Below are 7,711 nucleotides of genomic sequence, written 5' to 3' on the forward strand. Positions count from 1 at the left end.
CTCTAAACAAAAATCTTTTAAAAATCGCAACAACTAGAGGCGTAAATTATCGATTTATTAGGAAAAACATGAAACTAACACAGATTTCATAACTGCAGAAATTATCATCATGTCAGTCTACAATTCACCTTTTTGAAATCGTAATCTGGTACGTGCAAAAATGGTGGAATAAAGATAGTGGGACATAGTTTTGAAAGCCGGTTTATCATAATTCTTTTGTTTCCGACTACTTTTTGATTGTATTTTAAAGATTACCCCCCCCCCAAAAAAAAAATTTGTACACGTGGAAAAAATGTTATAATGAAAAATGTTTCATGACTGACAATTACAACTAAATCTTAAAGTTAAATAAATTAATTGTAAAAATCCTTCGAATGATAAATATTAGTTGCCTGTCTCTATTTCAAAGATAATTAGTAGAGTGATTAGATATTGAATTAAATTTAAAAAAAAACACCATGTTTGTACAAAAAAGAGTTTAATTAGCCCCCCCCCCAAAGTTAGATTATGCACTTCGCAGGATCACAACAAACGGATTTTTTTTAACATATTACATCAACACAAATAATTATCCAAACGCACACGACAGCATCAAAACCTATTTCTTGCCGTGTCTACCTCAACGGCATAATCCGCAAGTCATCCCAACCAAAAATCTGAATCTAATTCAAAGCATAAACATCACAGCCGACGTGTCTCCAGCATACACATGAACACAAATAATTGACCTACGTACTGTAAGAGTACAATCCTCACTCGAATACATTCACGACTTTATCAGCTTCAATTTGATATGACAAGTGAATATAATCCCAAGTCAGATGACTCCCTGCTGTAGAATATAAAAACAAACACGAATCAGAAACGAAAACGATACATTAACCCAGGGAACTACTCATGTCTACAACTACGTCCGCAGGTACAGTATAAATACAGCCGGTTTTTCGACAAGCATTTCAGATCAGGCTAGCCCATCGAGCAGTGAAGTTACTCCCGTCAGCAGTAGCTACCAGCGATAGTAGCCAGCCCCGGCCGACTTTACTAGCAGTTTAAGCCAGCAGCAGCTGTCACTAACCTTTCACCAGCGACATCGGTAGCAGCAATCTAGACTACCTCTCATTGGCCATCAACTCCCCGAGTCTGCCAACCGATGCCGTCTTTTTTTCAAGCGGCCTACTAACGTTCCTGTCACTGCCGCCGCCGTCATTGGCACATCTTGACAATATCAAAAGTTTTTCCTTCGATCGCTTTGACTTTTAATAACTACACTTATTCGCTTGTCCTTCTTGCTTCCATACGTCCATTTTTGTAATATAACAATTCGCACTTTGTTGTTGCTGATACGTGTGCAAATGCAGTCATTGATGCGGAAACATCAGAAAAACTAGGAGTAATAGAAGGGATTAACGAAATAATAAAAATACACATAAAAGGCTTAATAGAAAAATACTGTTTTGGTGGCAGAGGCAAATTACCAGTCATTCATTATATTATGGTGAATCTGGACGTAAAACCAGTTGTCAATCCTATTGCGGACCAGGGTATAAATATACTAGCTCGCTACAAAAGAAAATAATAAAACGAATGGAATGAAGGAAACAAAAACTCGATTGCTGAATAAAATAAACATGTCATTTGTTTTCTGTTGAAAAATGAATGTTTTAGGTGTAACACGTGTTCATGTCCGAACGTGGAAAGAAGAGTGAGTAATGTGGTCGAAATGGGAATGACAGTCCAACGTGTAGACAAAGAAAAGGATAGAGGGTTGGCATCAGTAAAGCTGCGCGCAGTGGTGGTATTGTCCAGGTGGAAATGTCTTCAAGCGGAGAGCGTGGACGCTAACTTGTTGTCTGTTGATGGGCCAAAGCCACGGGGAAGGAAAAGAAAGAAAGTGACTCCAGGCCATGGAGATAGAAAACGTGTAAAGCGTACGTACTGTCTGTTAACTCGGGCCTCACCTACAGTAGCAGGTGGCGTGAGGTGCGCGGGCGCTGGCGGCCCGAAAGGGGCGAATGGCTTGTTGACCATTCAGCTCGGAACGCGAGTTGAAAAGCTTATTGCTCTTGCTTTGATAGTTGTTTCCGGTGGTCTTTTGCGCATTCCTTTAAAGATGAAGTGACGTTGTCCATGTGTGCGTATATGTGCACATATGTGTGTGTACATTATCGTGTGTGTGTGTGTAGGCGCATGAATGTGAGTGTATGCACGTGAACATGAATATGTGTACTTGCATGTATGTGCGCGCGTATGTTTGTGCACGCGTATGTGTAAGACCAGAAAAGTGGTTTGAAATGTAAAAGCGTGTTTTTGTGTGAGGCTAGAAAAGGCTCGCGCAATCCTCCAAAGAATACACTATTTGGTTTGATACTCAAATTTTCAAGGATTTTTTAAAAAAATGATAGAAATCGCATTAATAAAACACATTCAGGAACCAGCAAATCTCTCGTAATAGTGTAAAACAGAATGGTAGGGTAACACTGTTTAGACTAGGCACCGCCAAAACTGGGGGCGGGGCAGGTAAGTACTTTTTGACGGACCATCTTTTTAAAAATCTACCAAAAAATCAGATAATTATCCGATCAATACGAAATTTTCAGCGATTATTAAGAGAAAAATGAACTTTATATCCGTACTTATTTTTCATAAACGATATTTATATATATTTTTTTTTTGCTTACAAACCCCCTTGTTTTGAGGGGGTACAAATATGCTTAAAATAATCATCTGAAACTGAACACAACATATTGTGTTGTTGTAAGGGACAGAATTATAGATTTTTAAAAAGATGTTTGCATACCTTATTTTGACGTTTGAATATCAGAACTTCGATTGTGTTTAATTATCCGCTTTTGGGTTTTGAAGTGAGAAATTCAGTGAATACGTAAAGTAAAATAATTAATTTAAGTTAAGCAAAAAGAAAAATAATAATATTTATACGAAAAAAGCCATTTTAAAATCTTTGATAAATAAATTAACAATTTTTTTTTTAGCGAGCCGAATAATGTATGACCATTATTAAACAGTCCCTGCTTTGAAGAATCGATACAAAACAAAAAAATTCGAAAAATATTGTGTCCTTTGTGTTAAAAATAGCATCATTTTTTCGATCCCGTTTGAAAACGTTTGCCGCCTTTCGACTACGGTGAACCAAACGCGCTGAAATATTTTTTTTTATTCAGCTTTAAATTGCCCCCCCCCCATTTTGGGGAGCCTGGCCCCCACACACATACACATTAAAAACCAAACTCATACAAATGGTCACCCATCTGGTACTGGCCAGCCTCAGCGTTAATAATACATTGAAATTTTCGTCACTGAAAAATAAGTTTTTTTTTTGCCTGTTTGGTCTTCCATATTTTGCTTTTTATCAACTACAAACGTAAACAGTGTCGATCTAAACTCTAGATAGACGCGAAGTAACTGGTTGCCTATATGAATAAGTGGAATTATTTGAAATCCAGGTACTTATATTATAATACTTTTGCATATTCTCATAGAAAATCATCCTAAATCTTAGTTAGACAACAAATAAATTAATTAATTATTTCAAAAACCTTTTTTTTTTATATTTATGTACGTTTTTTGTGCAAGACAAAAAATGTCAATTGTTAACTTTTTGGGAAAATTTAACATTTAAAATTGAATTAAAAATAGTAGAAAAAGTTTTACATTATTCTGTTTTCTATATGATAAAATGCAGGGTTTTATCTTTCTGGAAAAAAAGTTACTCAGAAATAATGGATTTTAATAAATGTAATTTCGTTTTAAAAAACAACAACTTGATTTTTCGGCCATTTTGGACGGTGCCTAGTTTAGACACTAGAGATCTAATCAAAGCTTTAAAAATGGAGCATTTTAAGTAAGGTACTGCCGACGAAATTTTTGCAGAAATGAAAAATCAAATATTTCTCTCCCGGAGAATGGAAAACACATTCAATGATTTTGGGTGAATGGCGAATTGCTTGTGTAAATCCATACCAAATTACTCAGAATTAATTACACCGTTAAGATAACTCCTACACAACAAAACAATCTGATGGTTCAATAAACCTTAGATGCAGTTGAGAAATTGAAACAAATAATAACAAGTTCATCAATTCTAAAATTTTATGATCCAAGTAATGAAATATAAATCATCATTGATGCTAGTAAAAAAAAACGTTTTTGCTGCGGTTTTCAAAACATAAAAACGGAGACACATGGTTAACATTATCATACGTATCACGTTCGACGAATCCTGCAGAATAGAATTATTGTCCTATTTAATTGGAAACCCTGAGTATAGTGTTTGCCTGTAAATATTTCACCAGTCCTTTTATGGGAGACATTTTCTCACTGAAAATGATCTTAAAATGTTGAGGCAGAGTTTTAAAAAATCTATAACGAAAAGCCCCCCATCAATGCAGAGACTTTTATTAGCACTAACCGGAACTATAAATTTGAGGTGATATATACCTTGGGTCGTGAATTAGTAATTGCAGACACATTGTCACGTGTGTATCTGAATGATTTTCACGTGCATATTAAAAGGATACCACTCAAGAAATAGCAGATAAAGAGATGGATAAATATATTTAGATAATTTTGAAACAGAATCCAATGAGTGATTAAAAACTCGACATATACAGAGAAGAAACTAGAAAAGATCCAACGCTAAAGACGTTGATGAAATATGCAACGTCAGCTTGGCCAGAAAACAAAGAGGTACCACCTATAATAGCGCCATCGATGCCAAGTCGTGATGCGATATCGCTTGTGAAGTGTCTAATATTAAAGAGCACACGAATAATGGCCCTAGGCACTTTAAGAACAGAGGCCTTGCAAAATGTTGGCCCAATAAAAACAATCAAATAAAAATATGATAAGCACATGCACCAATATAATCAATCAAATAAAAATATGATAAGCACATGCACCAATATAAACAATCAAATAATAAATATGATAAGCACATGCACCAATAAAATCAATCAAATAAAAAATATGATAAGCACATGCACCGATATAAACAATCAAATAAAAATATGATAATCACATGCACCAATATAAACAATCAAATAAAAAATATGATAAGCACATGCACCAATATAAACAATCAAATACAAATATGATAAGCACATGCACCAATAAAAACAATCAAATAAAAAATATGATAAGCACATGCACCAATAAAAACAATCAAATAAAAATATGATAAGCACATGCACCAATATAAACAATCAAATAAAAAATATGATAAGCACATGCACCAATATAAACAATCAAATAAAAATATGATAAGCACATGCACCAATATAAACAATCAAATAAAAATATGATAAGCACATGCATCAATATAAACAATCAAATAAAAAATATGATAAGCGCATGCATCAATAATAACAATCAAATAAAAAATATGATAAGCACATGCACATATTTTAAACTATAGAAACCAGCAACCATCAGAATCGGTCTTACACTCCGAAATACCTGTAACGACATCGATGAAATTTGCGACTGATATGTTTTCTATATATCAATGTACATGTTGTAATCATAGACTATACAACGAGATATTTCGATATCCATAAACTAGACAACTGTACGTCACACCTAGTGATTAACAAGATGAAAAATAAAACACTTTTGCCAAGTTTGGTATTCAACAAATAGTGATTAGCGACAATGGACCGGAATACCAATCATTGGACTTTGAACAATTTGCTAAGAAATGGAAATTCAAGCTTATTACAATTTCCCACAAGCAGATGGACTGGAAGAAAGTACATCTAAACAATAAAAAGGGTACTAAAAAGTCTGTCGAAATCCATTTGAACAATATCAGCATAAATATCCATTCTATTAAAAGATACGTCTCCGTTACCCGCCAAACAATTAATGAAATTTTAGGACAAATTTTCCGAACATTTTGTACAACAAAATAATGAAAATTTTGAAATGTTTATTAAAATTTTAATAATTAATGTACTCACCAAAGTTTTATATATCACAAATTGAAGATCAACTATGAATAAATAATATATTGTAAATTAAAACAAAAAAAAAGAAGTCTTTTATGGAAATTTACCTGTAACGTCCAAAGTGTAAAACATTTTTTTAAATCTCATTGATTTTTTTTAATTGGAAGCCCATGTTCTGCTTGTATTGTTCAGTAAGTATTGGATGCTGACGATATGTCTTTTCTATTTCACTCAATGTTGTATTAAATTAACTCGATAAAGAATTATTAAAATATAATAAATCAAAAATTTATGTATTTCTTTGAGAAAAGAAAAAAACCCTCGACTGTATTTTATTTTTATAAGTAAAATTTGACTATTTGTAAACTAGGGGAACACATTTCTTCATGCACAAGGCAAGACGGCTAACGCGAACGTGTGGTTTTTACTGTCTTATGTCCACTCGTAGTTCAAAACAAGGACAAATCAGTACTTCCGTTTTTTTCGATAAGAAATGATCGTTTAAAAAATTATTTTATTAAAAATGTAAATAGAATTTAAAATATAAATATAGATAAATTCTGAACAATGAAGAATGGAACTACACATTCAATAGTATTTTTATGGATTTTTTTTTTAAATTTATATCGATTTTTTATAATCGAAAAAAGTAAAATTTCGATGATTTTCTTCAAATCTTTTTTAAAGAAAACCGATTAAAAAAACAAATGGTGCACAATTTGCGATTAAACCTGTTTTTTTTTTAATTTGGTCTTTGCTCCTTTAATTGATAAAAAAAAGTAAGGTTTGAATTACATTTTTCAAGTAGTTATAAGCTTGCAAAGATAGGAGGTCGAATTATTCAATTTTTGTTACGCATTAAGATCGGATTCTGACACTGCTAGCGTAACACAGACAAAAATTTAATGACACTATTCGTATATGTTTCAACAGAAGAGAGAATCAGAAAGCAATGGTAATCAAAAAATTGGAATAAACTCATTCATACAAAGGGATAAACAAATGAAAAAAAAATGTTTTATTTTTATTTAAAAAACAGATGTTATCTATACATGAGTTATTTCCCTTTAACCATGTTTACTCATACTGTTCCTCACAACCTCCCACCACGTAAGAGACAATAGAAGTTGGTTGACTACTATATTTCAGTTCAATAAATATTTCGTAATGTTCACACATATCAGTTGTTCATCAAACCAATCAACTACTAATGTAATATAAAAAAAATATAACCAGAAAAATAATAATTTCTTGAACTGAGGATATTATTATTGACTTAATTTTTTTTTTAATATTTAAATAAAAAATAATAATTGCCAAAAAATTGTCCGTTGTTTTTTATGATAGCAGTTTGTAGAAAAAAAATCAATATATGGAAGTTTTATTTGTTTTTTAAAACCAGGTATGTTGGATATAGATGAGTTTGTACTCATACTATTCCTCATATCGCAACCTCCCACCACGTAAGTTACAATAGACGTTGGTTGACTACTATATTTCAGTTCAATAAATATTTCGTAATGTTCACACGTGTCCGTTGTTCATCATACCAATCCACTACTAATCTAATATCTTTAATTAACGATATTAATCATGGAATGAAGCATTGTTTTTTTTTGGGGGGGGGGAGTAATATTTAAATGAAAAATAATAATTGCCAAAAAAATCGTCCGTTGGTTTTTTATGATAACAGGTTGCAGAAAAAAAGTTAAATGTAATATTATATATGGAGGGATGAACACGTAACC

The sequence above is a fragment of the Euprymna scolopes genome, chromosome 46 (assembly GCF_053919585.1).
Source record: "Euprymna scolopes isolate OS-2025 chromosome 46, ASM5391958v1, whole genome shotgun sequence".
Taxonomy (NCBI): Eukaryota; Metazoa; Mollusca; class Cephalopoda; order Sepiida; family Sepiolidae; genus Euprymna; species Euprymna scolopes.